Source organism: Taudactylus pleione, unplaced genomic scaffold (assembly GCF_031769625.1).
Source record: "Taudactylus pleione unplaced genomic scaffold, aTauple2 ptg000201l, whole genome shotgun sequence".
Classification (NCBI taxonomy): domain Eukaryota; kingdom Metazoa; phylum Chordata; class Amphibia; order Anura; family Myobatrachidae; genus Taudactylus; species Taudactylus pleione.
This window is the reverse complement of record NW_028284603.1, coordinates 52,575,493-52,593,681: the sequence shown is the minus strand read 5'-3', so window position 1 is coordinate 52,593,681 and position 18,189 is coordinate 52,575,493. Positions and strand designations below refer to the sequence as shown.

The following is an 18,189-nucleotide window of genomic DNA, read 5'->3' as shown; positions in this document are numbered from 1 at the left end:
TATTGCTGCGAATGGTTTTCTGAAGCCATGACCTAATGTGGATGATTACATGGAATGCTGCCAGCTGGATAAATACATTTGCAGGTGCACTAGTGTTGACTGCCAAAAAAAGTTTGGATCGCCTAGTATACTTCAAACCATTCAAGCAGCACAAAGAGTATGAACATTTAAAAGATGAATCCCATGTTGCACACTTTACTCTAGCTGACTCTTTGAACTCTGAAACAAGCAATGTCAAATGTGATGTGGAAGTAAACCATCCACCTAATAAATCTGCAGCTACTGTACACAAAACAGTATTGTATGTTGTAATGTATATGCATTTTACATTAATAAGAGATTATGTATACACCATAGTTCCACTCTACATATACTTAATTGACTGTAGGAGGTAGTTCCTAGACTATGAAATTATACCACTCATGTAAGTGCTCCATTTTCAGTTGTAACACCTGGGCCTAGTACTCACCTGTTTAGGAGTTGTGGGTCCTCGAAGTTGAGTGACAGAGGAGGAGAAGCCACTGGCAGAGGGTTGCCATCCAGTGGTACAGCCTTGCAAGGACCACCAACCAAGCGGAGCCAATGGAAGGAACCTAAGTCTGCGGGGTTTGTAAAATGGAAGAGACTATAGCTAATGAGAAGAGTTTCCAATCCCTTACAAATGGCCATAAGACTCACAGTGACTGCATGTTTGATAGAGAGAGTGGCCAACCTTACCAAGAAAGCTGCCATTCTTGCCAAAAGAGCAACCAAACCATCAGGGAAAGCTGTCAGAGGTGCCAAGAGAGTCAAGAACCAGCCCAGAGGAAGTGCAGATTCAGAAAAATGGGAGCCCTGATACAGTCCAGAGGTTCTAAGGGAGACCATGTAGAGGTTCAAGCATAGTCCACGTGTAGTCACAAAATGTTACAGCTTTTTGCAGTATATTCTGTTTCATTCATATAATTTCAGGTGTCTGATGCTGCTGTTGCTAATATTGCAATATAATCTTATATATAAAATTAATTGGTCTGTTTGTTTGTCTGTTATGCATTCGGACACGCCTGCACCGATTGGGATGAAAGCAATGCGAAGTGGTCCAGTTGGATCCTGGCCAGAGTTAGGGGGGTTAGCGTCCCAGTCGAACCTCCCGTTGGTGTATGCTGGAAAGAACTTTGACCCGGGGAACCTGTTCTGAGCATTCAACTGGATAGATTTGGATTAAAACCTCACAGATTGGTAACATAGGATCCAAGAAGATATATTAGGTGGATTGGGGTCCTGGTCGGAATTCCCGTTGGTGTCCGCTGGACAGAATTTTGACCCAAGGAGCCTGTTCTGGACCTTCCACTGGATAGATTTGGATGAGCACTTCACAGAAGGGTGGCAATTGGTCTGGGATGCCTGCCACTTGGTCCAATTCCTAACTTAACAACTTGAAGATTAGGTCCCCAATGGACCTCCTGTTGGTGTCCGCTGGACAGACTGACCCAGTGAGCCTGTTTTGGGATTTTCACTGGATAGATTTGGATGAAAACTTCACAGAGGGGTGGCAATTGATCTGGGATGCATGCCTACTGGTCTGGGATGCCTAACTTAATAACTTGAAGATTAGGTCCCGGTCGGACCTCCCGATGGTCTATGCTGGGCAGAACATTAACCTAGGGAGCCTGTACTGGTCCTTCCACTAGATGGATTTGAATGAAAACTTCACAGAATATTGTCAATTGGTCTGGGATGACTGCCAATTGGTCAGGGATGCCTAATTTAATAACTTGAAGATGAGGTCCCGGTAGGACCTCCCGTTGGTGTCCGCTGTACAAAACCTTGACCCAGTGAGCCTGTTCTGGGCCTTCCACTGGATGGATTTGGATGAAAACTTCTCAATGTCAATTGGTCTGGGATGCCTAAATTAATAACTTGAAGATTAGGTCCCGGTCAGACCTCCCGTTGGTGTATGCTGGGCAGAACTTTGACTCTGGGAGCTTGTTCTGGGCCTCCCACTGGATGGATTTGAATGCAAACTTCACAGAGGGGTTGCAATTGGTTTGGAATGCCTAACTTAACAACTTGAAGATTTAAACCCTAGCAACACTGGTTACTTCAGTTAGTCGCATATAAGGAGAGTCACTGGAGAGCTATCCAGGCTTTGAATCCATGTTTAATGAGCCATTTGAGTTTCCACATGTGGGTCAATGTCCACAGCATTCGTGAGTAACCATATATATAATGCACAGCACCATACAAAGAGCTAACCACCTGCGGCCTACAGTATTTGAGCTAGAGTATTGGTATTAAACTGTCCCTAGCTAGGAATTCCAATAACAGGATTCTGGATAACAGTATTTGGAACCTGAATTAATCAGGATTAAAGACATTAAATCACAGGTATTACAGGATTTCAAACACACTGTGAACTGCAGAGGCAGTATGGTACTACTCATTTTCTTGGCAGTGGTCATGTTATTCGGGCCACTTTAAACCACCCGCAGTAAAAGAGCTGGAGTTCCATGATTTGGCTGTTCTCAGTCACTGATCGCCTGGGAGTTCATCACGGAATTGCGCGCTCCCAGTCTATCATTGACTAAGAGCAGCCGCATCACCTGACTCCAGCTCTTCTACTGCAGCTAGGCCTAGTAAAGGACTGAACAATGCATCTACCGATTAGAGAAATCTCATCTGACCACCACTGTGTGATTAATGTAAGTGAAAGATGATGATGTGGGGGCGGGGTAGAGGGAAAATTGAAAGTTGAACAGGGAGGGGGACATAGATAGTAGAGAGGATAGGAGGGGTGAAAAGGATAGCAGGGAGGACAGAAGAGGAGAAGGATAGCAGAGAGAACAGGAAGGAGGACAAGAAGAGCAGACAGGACAGAAGGGGCAGACTGACAACACATAGGGCAGCAAGGAGGAGATTGACAGCACGGAGGGCAGTAGGGAGGAGATGGATAGCAGGGAGGAAAACTAGTAGCTAAAACTAAGAGCACAGAATAGTACAAACCTTTCACCCCCCAAAAAATGCATTATTATTGTTATGAAGAAATAAAAATATAATATTTAAAAAAAACAATTTCTGTTAATCCCAAACACAAAATTAATTCCAGGATCCTGAGAATGAATCACAGTAATCCTGAAATCACAGGATTATAAAATGATTTTGGGATTGGAATCCGTACCTGTCCCACACTGCTGTGACTACTACTCTGCTCCTCTATTGCATGCACTATGCCATAATTCTTGGATATTCATCAATGTCTTCTTTATCTATTGGGAATACGGCCCAACCCATATCATAGTGTTCATTTCATATTGCTATTATTGGGACAACAACTCCTGTTTATAATTGTCTTCTTTGATAGAGCTACTTACATTTGTCATTGCCTTCAATAAAGAGACTGATTATTACTCATTATTATTATTATCATCATCATCATCGAACATCCTAATTGTTGCAAAGACGTCCAACAATCTATGCTGTCATCTTTTTCAACCATATCACCTGTATGAGACATTGGGCCCCATTTAATACCGATCCTATTACAAGCGACATATTTTGTTTAGTATTGCAGTAATACTAATGAATATGCCATTGGTATTTAACATGACTTACCCCACCGGCAAGGTCCAGCGACGCCTCCTCCTCGGCTGCATCCTCCTATCGCTGCCAGCAACGTGCTGTTGTGTCATGTGTAACGGCCAGTCTGCCCATCGCATTACACTTTCAACTGGTGGGGACTCAGCAGAGCCTGGAGGCTGTTGCTGTGTCCCCATTGCAGGCAACGTGGACCATATCGCTATCCCCATTTATAGATGGTGTAAGCGTTAGAGTTACAAACAGCTGTAAATTAAGCTTACCACTGTTTGTTAAATAATTAAAGGAAGACATAACCCCTTTAGCTAGTGCTAAAGGGGTTATGACTCATTGTTAAATGGGGTCTATTATGTGTTAAGCCCACAACCAACTAGTGATTTTAGCAAAGAATAGAGACTTGGGAGTCTATTCATAAAGCAGTGAAAAGTCCTGCTTAGCTGAAAACAGGGCTTATCACTGCTTTCGGCAATTCATAGAGGCCGGTTACCGTGGAGAAGGTTCTTCCTTCTCCAGTGGCACTCCTGCTTCGTGTGTGAATCGCATCACCATACTTTTGTATGGTGAGTGCAATTCATAGAGGAACGGAAAGCTCATCTTTCTGTTCATCTCCTGCGGGACAGATTCGCCATCCAAGGATGGCATAGTCTGAACCGCAAGCTGAACTGAGCAGGGAAGGAGCATACTTCCCTGCTGTCTGCCCGTCACCTGGCGCTGGCTCCACCCCCTTTTCCCAGTGTCCTTTGCCTGCTGCTCTTGGACACCGGTGCATGCGCAGCAAGAATACAGGCATATCGGGCTCCCAATATGTCTGTCTTCTCACTGTTTTACAGGATCACGGAGGGGCCGGACACTGCCCAAAATCAGTGATTTATCCATACTTTTCACTGCACTTAAATATGCGGAAAACATAAATATCACATTTTACAGCTATTATGCTGGAAAAATTTGATATTTATGTTTATTAAATAGCCCCCTAGATAACTGGTGCATCTTACAATGGAGTTATTTGGAAGTACTGTCATTGTGAACTTGTCAATTTATAAATGCTACTATCTCTTTATAGAATATTACTATCATAGATTGTCATTGCTAATTGTGTCTATTAAATGCCACTGTCTAATTCAATTATTCAGATAATCTTTTCTTGTACTACTATTGTATCATTATCATTGAAAGCTTTGCCTTTTCATGGTTATATTGCTCTCACCAACAACATCCTTATCCCTTTACACATAATTTATCAAGTTAACCTAGGTTGCTGCTCAATGTAAAATAAGATAACTATGATGCCAACCCGGGTCATCTCCAGGCGCCAGCTGAGGGAAGCCCCGGAATATCTCTGGGTCCAGCCTGCGGTGTGAATGGGATTCAAGCTGCAGTGACACAGCTTGAAATCCCAGTTCAGTGACCTGGACTTGATAAGGGGTGTTAGAGACTCCATTATTTGAAGGACCCCACTTTTTGGCAGAGAACCCCAAGCTCATCCTCTCCTTATTTAATAGGAAACCAGTCCTTAAGCTGGTTGTTGGTTTGGGTTGGGTCCACGCTATTCTTTTACTATGTATTTATTTAATTATTACTGAAGCTTTTTCCTTAGTTTCAGTGATCCCATTGGAGTTTTAAGGGCTTATTCAGAGCTAGGAGCAAAGAAAAAAAAAGGAGCAACTTGGACAAGCTATGTTTCAATGCAAAGGGTGCAAATACATTTATTTTTGTTGTATACAGAGTTGTTTTGCATGCAGTCCATGAATGCTAGACAGCTTTATTTTCACATCTGCACATTTTAAATGTGCCCCATCTGCAGCGCAACATGGTTTTGCCAATGTGTAAAGTTGCTCCTTTTTTTACTGTGCTCCCAACTCTGAAGTAGCCTCTTCAATCAGATTCTAGATATTATCTTCTAGAAGGTGCTAGATAAATGTTAAGTAGAATCTGTTCAGTTGCTATGGGCAACAACTCCACTTCTAAAATCCTGCACTTTAGTAAAGATACCCCTTAATGTCTATCATGCAATCACTAAACACGATGCATGCACCATTGAACCTTTGGACAGAGGGCCTGATTCAGACCCGCTCGCAAGATGCGATTGCTCGCTTGCAGAAAGGGGCTGGATATGTAAGTTAAGCGCTCGCACTGCGTCGCATAAGGACGCCCACTGTGTGTTAGCGAGCTACGGCAAAGTGCGCTCGCAAGTGTCTGAAGATGCCCCCTTGCCACTACAAAACACGTCATCTCCGGGAAATGTTTGATTAATCGGGACCATCGTCAGGCATTGGTGCTGCTCGCAGGCCTTGGGGTTGCCTTAACCTGCCGCAAGCACAGCGATCAGTGCGGGCTGAAATACATGCAGGTGACGTGTACAATAACGCTACTTTGCTAATTATGCACGCCCTTTAAACTCCATTTTGGCGGCCTGACACGCCTGCGTTCGCAACACCACTCCCCCGTTCACATGCACCTTCCCTGTTATCACCCACGAACTGCACTATCTATCACTCCAAGCAGCGACCTGATAGTGGCTTACGAGCTACCAAAAGCAGATCGCAACGAATGGCTTGCGCATGCGCACTGCAAATTATACTCATGCGCAGATGGGGAAAATCGATCAGAGCGAGCGAACGCGCCTTAGCGAGCGGGTCTAAATCAGGCCCAGAATTCCATAGAACAATGAATTTCCTTATTTCTGACAACAACAAAAAAAGTTTGGAGCCTGTAGAGTCTGCTCAGTGAGAGAGATTGCAACATTTCGTTTTGTTTAAGGTTGTTTACACAAGATTGTTGAAACACTTTAAAATTAAAGCTGGGTACACACTATGCGATGTAACAAACAATGTGACGGTCGTCCCTGTTTCACTATATCCCAGAACATGAAATATAGAGTGCACACAATGTGCAATCTTCCGAACAACGGCACGATATATTGGGTCCAGAGATTGGGTCCAATTAATTATTGCTCCTGTATACACTATGCAGTCATCATATAGAACAGTGGCAAACTTCAGAAGTACTATTGTCCAATATATTGTGTGGTCGTGTGGTTCTGCGTACACACTATACGATAGGGGCGCCCACTGCTTCCTTCTCAACTGCGTACGATGTCGCTTACCTGTGTAAATATCGGTAACATTGACGCACATCGAGCAGCCATCTTGCCCTTGCGGAAGGTCTGACCAGCCACAAACACTGTAGCTCTCCTGACACATACAGAGCTCTCATGCTGCATAGGAGATCGCAAGAGCTAATCTATGCACACCAATGTAACAGCCTTTAAACAGTCCCACACACCTGTGTTTTATTAACCACCCCCGTTACCTCCCCCAAATGCTGACTATCTGTCACTCACTTTGCGAATGGATCCTCTGTGCAAGCTTAATCGCAAACCAATCACAGCACATGCGCAGTGCGGCTTACACGCATGTGCAATGGCAAACAATTACTCAATTTGCGTAAAAATCGCATCAGCATCCATCCCTGAATCAGGCCCTAATTCCGCTCATTAGTGATAGTAACAAACATGCGGAAGACGTGTGATGTGTGTGATATAGTGGCATCCAAATCATATTTGCATACACTCCCGGAAGTCGCGGGAGGCTCGCTATTTTTCGGGTAGCCCCCCCCCCCCCCGCACCCACTGGAAGTGTAGGTAGATCTCACACATCCTGCCCACTTCCTAGTGAAGCGGGCAGGATGGGGAGATTTAATGGACAGGGCTAAATGGCACGATTTGCTTCGTAGAGCCAAGCATGGCTACACCTCCAGCAGCCACGTTCCCCCCTCTCCAGTACCAAGGCCTGCCTGAAGTCTCACCTCTCTGGATATATTAAGCCTGAAGGTAAGCCAGTTGGACAGACAATAGCTTATTACAAACTGATTATTGATACAGTTTAGCATCCTGACATAAATCTGCCTCTCGTTTTTTTTAACTACATAAAACTGATTATTTCTTAATGCAGATACTAAAAAGCACTACATTCAGTATTACTACTGTATGTGTTGAAACTAAATGTGAGGAAGCCTGGTTTCTGATCAGCAGTGTGGTTATGTCATTCTTATTGTCTCCTAAAGTCATCAAGATAAAACACTCCCACGGGTATCATTCAGTGCTTCACTATAACATGAAACAGCATTTTTAATGACTACTGTATATTACTATATTTAAACCACTGTCCTCAAAAAGTAACCCAAAAAAGGACAATACAGCTAGGGAGTTAAAGCATTTGATATTTACTAGTCAGTTAATAGAGTTTATTTAAGAAAATCAAATTAAGTGACAGATTTTATTCACTGGCTGATCTGCCAGTTATGTAAATGGTCACTTATATTAGATAATGTTACAAATAACTTCAGTGATCATTTGTTTCAGGACATTTAATTTATATAAAAAATATAATTTCTTATACTTTATTCTCCTCTCTGATACAGTAAAGCTGGGTATACACTATACGATGTGTTTACCCAGCGATGGCTCGACGTGATGTAACGATATATCATGCACGCCATACACACTGGAGCTTATTCAGAGCCGCTCGCTAGATGCGTTCGCTCGCGCCCAAAAAGGGAACGGATATTTAAATTAAATGCTCTTAGCGAACTATGATACTGAGCGCTCGCAAGTGTATAAGACGCCTCCTTTCCCCTCATAACACACGTCATCTCCTGGAATTGTTTGATTAATCGGTAACATCGAGAGCCATCGGAGCTGCTCGCAGCCCTTGGGGTTGCCTTTCCTTGCCGCAACCACTGCGATCAGTGCTGCTGGAAATACATGCAGGTGATGTGTACAATGACGCTATTTTGCTACTTATGCACGCCCTTTAAACAGCGTTCTGGCGGCCTGACACGCCTGCGTCCGCAACACCACTCCTCCGTTCACAAGCACCTTCCCCTGTTACCACCCACAAGCGGCACTATCTGTCACTCAAAGTAGCGGGCAGTCGCTACGAGCGCATGATTCCCCATTGCTGGCTTGCGCACGCGCACTACGAATTAGACGCATGTGCACTGAGCAACAATCATCCGGCAGCAAGTGATCGCACCTTAGGGAACGGGTCTGAATCAGGTCCACTGTACGATCCGGTGTACTACCGCTCACTATGTGGTTACATGCTGCCTTTAACAGCATGGCGTCGATCGCTACATCACAGCAGATGGGACGAAGCGATGAATGACAGCCATGCATGCGCAATACAACATCCACACTATACGATCCGCACAATATATCGTTCCGAACCTTTTTGAAACAACATATTGTACGATATATCTTATAGCGCCTTAAATATCCATCACAAGGGAGTTTTGCAGAGGAAATGTGTCGCTAGGGATGGGTACGGGATGCTGGTGTTCGGGACACCGAAGGGTCAGAATGCCAACGCCGGCATCCAAACCATGTTACAATGCCGACGCCTAAAGGTAAGTACTGCTAATCTAACCCTACGCCTAAGCATCCCTCTTCGCAGCCTAAACCTAACCTCCCCCCTAGTGCCTAAACTTAACCCTCTCTACCCACAGCCTAAACCTCCCTCCCCCCGCAGCCTAAACCTAAACCTCCCTAGTGCCTAACCCTAACCCCTTACCTTAACCTTCTCCCCTAACCCCAGTACTTACCTTCAGGATTGTGGAGGTCAGGTGTGAGGACTCCGGCGTCAGCATTCTGACCACATCCCGTTTGGCTACATTGCAGAGATGTACATCTTGGAGCTGTTGCAGAGTTTAATGTATGCTGGTTTGCGGAGCTTATTTTGTGTGAATTCACTTTGTGAATGCTCCGGGTGATACTGTATATGCATTTTCATTGGAGTTGCAACCCAACAGGCAGAACTGGAGTATGAAGGGGCATTCTCTCATAGTCAGACCTCAGTTGGTGTGTGCTCAGGGCCATCTCGAGGGGCATTCGAGTGGAATGGCCACACGGGCGTGCCAGCCCTTTGGGGGCGCAGTGTGGCCACCGCCTAGGGTTACCAAGCCCAGTGTCCAAACAGAGATATCCCTTTCCCGGCTGCTCCACCTCCTCCCCCCACAGCCCTTCTCCACCCACTTTCTCCTGACCCACAGTCCTTCTCGTCTGCCTTCTCCGTCCCCATAGCCCTAATCCGACCACCATCTCCCTCTCAGTCCCCACAGCCCATCTGCGCCCACTTTCTCCTGACCCACAGTCCTCGTCTGCCTTCTCCGTCCCCATAGCCCTAATCCGACCACCATCTCCCTCTCAGTCCCCACAGCACTTCGCCACCCACTTTCTCCTGACCCACAGTCCTTCTCGTCTGCCTTCTCCGTCCCCATAGCCCTAATCCGACCACCATCTCCCTCTCAGTCCCCACAGCCCTTCTCCGCCCACCTTCTCCAGCCCCACAGCCCTTCTTGTCTGCCTTCTTTCTCCCAACATCCCTACTCTGACCACCTTCTCCCTCTCAGTCCCCACAGCCCATCTCCGTCCGCCTTCTCCCGCCCCACAGCCCATCTCAACCTGCAAAGAGCACACTGACTGCATTCAGACCTGATAGCACTGTACTTTGTTCTTGAAAGCTGCTGGATACACTCTGCAGTCCAAATAACTGATTTTTGTCCTCTTGTCACAAGGTTCAGCATTTATTGTAAATAGAAGATGGACTACAGATGCTTTAACCGGAGTGCCACCCTAACCCCTTGCCAAGCTGTGCCTTCTCTAATGTTTATCATCGCACACACAAGCTATGCTTTCTGGTGTGAGAGAATCTGTAATATGTGGTAAACGTAATCCCCAACTATGATTTGTCAAATAAGAGATTTTGGGTCTGATTCAGATTTGGATACAAATGCCGATGTTTACGCAGATTGAGCCATTGTTAGTAATTGCGCATGTGCGTAAGCCGCACAGCACACGTGCAGTGATTGTATTGTGATTACACTCGCACAGAGGATTCAATCGCAAAGTGAGTGACAGGTAGCGTTTTGGGGGTATGGTTAGAGAAACACAGGCGTGTCTGACCATTTAAACACTGTTTTTGGGGCGTGCATAAATTAGCCACTGCTAGCAGCAGGAGAGCCCTCTGTATGTCTGGAGACCCGCTGTGCCTGCGACAGCTTAGACTTACTCAGAAGGCATCACTATTGCAGCAATGTTTATAAACTATGTCCTTGTCCTGCATTGTTTTGTACTGTAAGTTGCTGTCTTCTTGTTTGCTTATTTGTTCATGTACTTTGTGAGGCGCTGCGGAACCACTGTGGCACCATATAAATAAAGGATAATAATAATAATAAGGCTGATGGCCGCCTTATCTGTTTCCGATGTTTCCGGTTTTGTGCGTGAGTGGCAGATGTGAGATGCTTTCATTGGGCGTCTCTATACACTGGATGGCAGATGAGTCATTAGCATATTTTCACAATTGCAATCCATGAGAGACCGCAATTGCGATTGCATTAGCGTCCACATCTGAATCAGGCCCTTTATGTGCATTTAACAAAACTGCTACTGTATAAATTTACTATTAAAACGTAAAAATAAATTGCAATGATAGCGGGACTCTACAGCAGTGTGCAAAATAATGCTACTCGCAGCTGTTTGATTACATACAAGCTTTACATATGGTTTAATGAAATTATACTGTCATTCATATGCTATATATATATATATATATATATATATATACACAGTATATATATATATATATATTAGAGATGAGCGGTTCGGATTCTGTGGAATCCGAACCGCTCCGAACATTGGGGATCCGAGTCCACCCGAACCCTGTTCGGGTGTTCACCGCCTGACTCGGATCCCCGTTCGGGGCCGAACGGCGGCCGCCTGATGTCGGATTCTCACTAGAGAATCCGACATCAGGTCTCTTCGCGTGTAAGGCACAGCGCAGTGATAGCGCTCTGCCCTACACAGACACAGACACACAGCCGCCAGCGGCAGCTGTGTGTTTGTTACAGCAGCCAATGAGAGTCACACAGACTCTCATTGGCTGCTGCACGGAGGGAGCCGGCTGGAGCTCACACATGAGCTCCGTCTTCCGGCTCCCTCCTCAGCGTGTGACAGAGCGGACGGCGCGGGAGCAGGGATACAGGTAAGTTTTATTTTTTTAATTTTTTTACTTGTCAAAGGTCCGGGGGCGCTACTGGGGGGGGGGGGTCTGCACTACTGGGGGGTCTGCTACTGGGGGGGGCTATACTACTGGGGGGGCCATACTACAGAGGGGCCTGCTACTGGGGGGGCTATACTACTGGGGGGGGTCTGCACTACTGGGGGGGGGTCTGCTACTGGGGGAGGCAATACTACTGGGGGGGCCATACTACAGAGGGGCCTGCTACTGGGGGGGGCTATACTACTGGGGGGGGGTCTGCTACTGGGGGGGCCATACTACTGGGGGGGATCTGCACTATTGGGGGGCCATACTACAGAGGGGCCTGCTACTGGGGGGGGGCTATACTACTGGGGGGGTCTGCACTACTGGGGGGGTCTGCTACTGGGCAGGGCTATACTACTGGGGGGGCCATACTACAGAGGGGCCTGCTACTGGGGGGGGTCTGCTACTGGGGGGGCCATACTACTGAGGGGCCTGCTACTGGGGGGGGCCATACTACTGGGGGGGCCTACTACAGGGGGGGCCATACTACAGGGGGGGGCCCATACTACAGGGGGGGCTACTACTGGAGCAGCCTACTACTGGGGGGGCCTGCTACTGGGGCAGCCTACTACTGGGGGAGCCATACTACTGGGGGGGCATACTACTGGGTGGCATACTAATGGGGGGCATACTACTGGGGGGGCCTGCTAATGGGGGACATACTACTGGGGGGGCCTGCTAATGGGGGGCATACTACTGGGGAGCATTCAACTGGGGGCACTGCATAGTGGACCGTACTACTAAGGGGACTGCATAGGGGGCACCACTGCTGGGGGACATTGTGTAAGGGACACCGCTACTGTGGGCATTGTGTAAAAGGGTCACTACTGTGGGCATTGTGTAAAAGGGGCACTACTGTGTGTCGTAACATAAATAAGAGACACTACTTTATGGTGTAATGTGAATCAGGCCCTATGTGCGGTGTAATGCTAATAAGATTGTGCACTGTGACTCCTAGGGCCGTAGCCCACTTTGTAAACAAGTACTGTGACTCTGCTGGCCGTACCCCACTGGGTGGGTGCACTACTTTTCATTTCTGCCACTGCTGTGTGGCAATGTGTCATAGATGTGCTTTATACTGTGGTGTCTGTGTCGTTGTGCCGCTGCTTTGTCGCTTAGTAACCAGTCAGCTCACTGCAACCTTTGGCCAATAATGTTGAAAACAATATTATAAGCTGTGATATGGTCTAAATTGACTGGAAATTAATGTTATTGAGGTTAATAATACTCTAGGAAGAAAAAAAAGACCAATTTATGTGATTTTAGCTTTTTTTGTAAATTTTTGTAAAAAAATCCAAATCCAAATCCAAATCCAAAGCCAGTCACCGCAGTTTGGCAAATCCAAATCCAAATCCAAAGCCGGACGACGAATTAGAACCAAATCCAAATCCGGCAAAAATGGTCCGGCGCACATCCCTAATATATATATATACACACATATACATACATTGTAGTGACAGTTAAATGATGGAATTGATATATCCGTGCTGTGTGGTGTATTATTGACCTGAGTGCCACTTTGCTGCTATCTGTATTTGGGCTTTTGCTACAGAGTTCCTTTGAAGGGCACCAGGGACAGCTGCTTTTGATTAACTGGAGTTCTGCCCTGCTATGATATATTTATCTTATATATAATATTTTTTTTTGTTTATATATATATATAATATATATATATATATATATATAATGTGTATGTACTTTGTAAGGCGCCGCAGAACACTTGCGGCGCCATATAAATAAATGATAATGATAATAATTATATATATATATATATATATATATATATATATATATAACACATAGGGTCCGGCTCTCCTTGGTAAACATCATACTGTACCGGGTGCCCGCACAAAGTATCTGCATACAAAAGTCCTACAGTGGTGCAGCACTCCTGGTCCTATAAAATGACCACGCAGTCCACATGGTGGTGACGATTAACGTTTCAGTGCCTTTAATGTGTGTGGCACTTTCATCAAACTTCTGTGTGAGTGGTAGGTGAAGACGCTGTTGTCACCAGTCTGTATAGCGCTGCTGCTCACGTGGGCCACTCCCGGGACCGGGCCCCTATGCAAAGCAATACAACTAGAACACCTCAAATAAAAAGAATGTTGGCAGAAGCAATTTCATCGTTGGTGAAGCCACGGGCAACAGCTAGTATATATATCAAATCAGATCTGAAATGTATGAACTGATTCTGACAGACATTCAAGTACAGCATTTTAAAAGACATCAGAAAATCATTCTTCAAATGCAACTTTGCTTTAAAGACAACTAAACCTATGCGGTAATGAAGTATTATTTAAAATGTATCATGCAGACAATGTAAACACCTCTTTCATGAGGGAAGACAGTAGGGACCCAAAGCATGTTATTAAATAAACTTCACTATGTGTTTTCACATCAATCTCTCACCTTTGATGACCAGGACTTCCAGCCGTATACGCATCAATCATTTTCTCATGTGCCAAACCCGGCTCCGTGTCGTGTGGCTAGAACTGTCCCTCGGCCACTTACGGAGTGTGTCAGCATTTTTGCTCCTGTTAAGAAATAAACAAACGTAAAATGACAGTTAAAGATTTGGAAACATGAATACTTGTTCACTCATGTCCAATGTGTAGTTATGTGACTAACAGTTTGCCTATGAAGTGGAGCCTAAAGTATAGTAAAAGACTTATAGTTTCATAATCTATGTCTATAAAGTAAAATGATCTCATCATACCAATCATAGCATAAAAGTTTTTTTTCTAGAGATTTTATTTTTCAATCAAATATATGCAAAGGCAGCAGCATGGAATAACAGTTATACTGCTTAAGCCAGTTCTTACATGTAATAAAACAAGACGAGAGATCCCCCAATTTTTCCCTCTCTGTTTGCAATAAGCATCTAACATGAGGCTCATTACCCCAAGAATGCAAACCTTCTTACTGCTCCTTAGAGTACAGTGATGCTCAGAAAATTTTACCAGATTTAATGAATCTACACATTTCAATCCAAAAACTATGACCTGAGTTTCCCTACATCTACTTTTTTATAAGTGTAACCTACTTGGCAAAATATTTTTTTTGTTTCCATTTTGGCAGCAATTATTTATTATTATTTATTACCAGTGATTTATATAGCGCACACATAACCTGCAGCAAATATTTGCCCATTCACATCGGTACCTGCCCCAGTGCAGCTTAAAATCTATGTTCCCTACCATATGCACACACACATAAACACTAGGGTTAATTTTTGGTAGGAGACTGTTAACCTAACAGTATTTCTTTGGGGTGTGGGGGGAAACCATAGTACCCAGAGAAAACCCACGCAAGCACAGTGTGAGTATACTAACTCCACACAGTTAGGTTTGTGGTGGTAATTGAACCCAAAACCTCAGTGCTGTGAGGCAGTAATGCTAAGCAATACACCATCTGTGCTGCCCTGTGTATGGTAAATATGGTACCAATTTCTGCTGTTATGTACAATGCCATTTTGGGGGCAGGTAGGCTATGTACAGCACCAATCTGGCTGCATGTAAGTATGGTGCCTGTGCCTTTTAGGAGGGAGAAGTATTAGAAATTTGTGAAAATCTCTTATTTTTAATGAATGGGAAAATGCATCAAATGCCCTGTGAAGTAAATAAACATATTCAGTCATGCTGGCGCTTGTGGAACTACATATCCAAGCAATTGTTGGAGCTTGTGATTCTATTCAATGTGGCTGGACAGATGCAGGTCAGTCTACAAAGAAAAAAGGATCTCAGACTGCACACTCTGGACATATATATATATATAATTGGAGGTGCTACCTGTGGAGACCATTGATATATACACAAAGAAGAAATACAAGTGCACAACTCCAAATTAACTGATTATATATAAATAAATACATTTTACAGTAAATACAATAGAGGTTTTTGGCATGATCTTGGCCAAGATTATGGGCCTGCCCACCATATCCGGGTAACCTCTTGTCGGGCAGGTCATATTATAGTGCCTCCAGTTTTCATTATACCACACAATTCTCCCAGTTCACATTATTCTACCAAGGGCCACCAGTTCACATTATGCCACAGTGCCTCCAGGTCACATTGGTGGACTCCTGCTTACCGAGCTCCTTACTGACACCCTATCCTGGCAGATAGCCACCACTTCATTACACTATCTGCTCATTCATTGATCTGTGAGCCAGGTGAACCAGCCTGGGCCTCTCTCCAAAACACAAACATTGTGACACACTCCTGGCTATAAGAAACCATCTCTTTTGCTCAGAGATGGGAAACCTCAGGCCCGGGGGCCGTATAACGCCCGTGGAATCATTTGGTCTGGCCCTCATCTGGCTAGCAGGGTGCCTAGAATGGCCCCCTGCAGCCAGAATCTCCGCAGCAGTGCCATCTGGAGCGTCCTTAGGACACTTCAGACGGTCACACCACTGCCCTTACAGCTCCCTGGAGCATCCTCAGGATGCTCCGGGCATTGCTGTAATCCGGCTATTGTGCCCCCGCCCCATGTGACATCACACAGAAGGGTGTGGCCTGCACCGACCCCGCGAATAATGTTGCCCTTGGCAGAAAATAGGTTCCCCACGCCTGCCTTTGCTGGTTGCGCAGTCACTGAGTAGTGTGTGCGTTCTGTAATGCTGCATATTGAATATCTGCATATTGAGTTTAGCAACACAGTACTGCACTTTGGGCCCCGACATACACCCTGCTCCTAAGCAGAGGCTTTTCTCACTATGATATTCTCAGTGATATGTGCATAATGAATATGTTCAGTTAAATAAAAACACTGCAGTTAAATTAAGTATGCAATATGGTTCAGTAATACACAGCCAGGTGCGTATCTATAATGGGTGCAGGGTGTGCTGGGAACACGGGCCCCTGGGTCCAGGGGGGCCCCGCACCGCAGACCCTGCACCCATAATATTACTTGCCTCTCCGGAGTCCCACATCGGCGCGGGGGTCCGGCGCTGTAAAAAGACTAGAAAATGGCCGTGGCGGCCATTTTCCTGTCGTTTGCGCATGCGCAGAACAGGGAAAATAGCCGCCGCTGCACTATAGACTCTGGGCACACTCTAGTGCCCAGAGTCTATAATTCCGGCGCTGGCCGCGCACAGCTCAGTGCGCTGCCGGGCGGAGAGGAGGGGGCCTGTGTCAGAGACTGCACACGGGCCCCCTCCTCTCTAGAAACGCCCCTGTACACAGCCCTTTATATACAGCAGATATTAATTTCAAAAGTGGCTTTACTTGCTCTGTAAGCAAAAATATGACAGGTCTATATACAAATAACAAAAAACAACTATGATTCAACTACCCACACTGTAACAATCATTTCAAAATAAGATTTGTTCTGTTAATCATAATGAAAATGATTTTAAGGTTAGTTATTAAACTAGTTTTCTCTAGTTTAATAAAGGAAGGAAGATTGTTCAACTAAAATAATTTAGTGGCAAATGTTTGACAGTAAAAAAGGTAATTAGAATAAATAATAATATAATAATAATAATGTTATTTATATAGCACTTTTCTCCCAACAGGACTCACAGTGCTTTACATTTGCATTTAAAACACAAAATACAAAATATGTTTAACAGTAAAAATAAATATTAGTGAATAGACATTAGTGAAATGCATGAATAAACAGGTGAGTCTTGAGTCTGTTTTTGAAGAATTTTAAAGAAGAAGCTCGATAGAATCGGAGTCGCAAAGATGTACTGAGCATAAAAATACTTTCATGGCTAATATTATGAAAAATAGTGAGGTATATACATTGTGACTATGAGATACTTAAAACTATATTTTGTGTTAAATCGATTTATTATTAGTATTATCCTTTATATGGCGCCACAAGTGTTCCGCAGCACCTTAAATAGTACATAGAACTAATAAGTGAACAAGAAACAAGTAACTTACAGTACATTACAGTGCAGGACAAGAATTTATATACATTGCTGCAATAGTGATTAAAGCACTCACAATAAGCAGCCGGGAGTTGGCAGTCAGGTGTTAGGTGCCCTTATGGGGAGTAGAGAGTAGAAGAAAATGTAAAGAGAAGCACATGAGGGAAGAGGTCCCTGCTCGTGAGAGCTTACATTCTAAAGGGGAGGGGCAGACAGACAGGCGTGACACAGAAGGGGAAGATAGGGAGGAAAGAGCATGAGGTGGGTTAGGATGAGTGTAAGATTTATGGGTATAACTGTGATTCTTGCTAATTTAGGGCCTGATTCAGACCCGCTCGCTAGCGCTGTGCTCTCGCAAGCGGCCCGATGGTTTGCAAACGCGCATGCGCACGCTTCGTTCTGCGCGTGCGTGAGCTACACTGTGCGATCGCAGGCTGTTCGCTCACCCAGCAAAGACAGCCCAGTGAAATGAGTGACAGGAGAAGCCGTTTGTGGGTGGTAATAGGGGCAGGACACTAATAACGGGGGTGTGGAGGTGCGAACGCAGGCGTGCCTGGGTGTTTCAACGCCGTTTTTAAGGCGTGCATAATTAACAGGCAGCGTCATAGTACACGTCACATGCCTGTTTTTTAC

The 18,189-nt window shown here is 45.0% G+C and overlaps 1 long non-coding RNA gene across 4 annotated transcripts in view; it reads right to left on the bottom strand.

Annotated features, from left to right (window-relative positions):
- LOC148518401 (uncharacterized) overlaps positions 1-18,189 on the bottom strand; it is an 816,630-nt gene that overhangs the window by 674,050 nt on the left and 124,391 nt on the right. For all 4 annotated transcript variants that reach the window (XR_015878985.1, XR_015878982.1, XR_015878984.1 and 1 more), the window contains exon 3: positions 14,088-14,212. This is a non-coding gene — a long non-coding RNA (uncharacterized LOC148518401). The remainder of the gene's footprint in view (positions 1-14,087; positions 14,213-18,189) is intronic.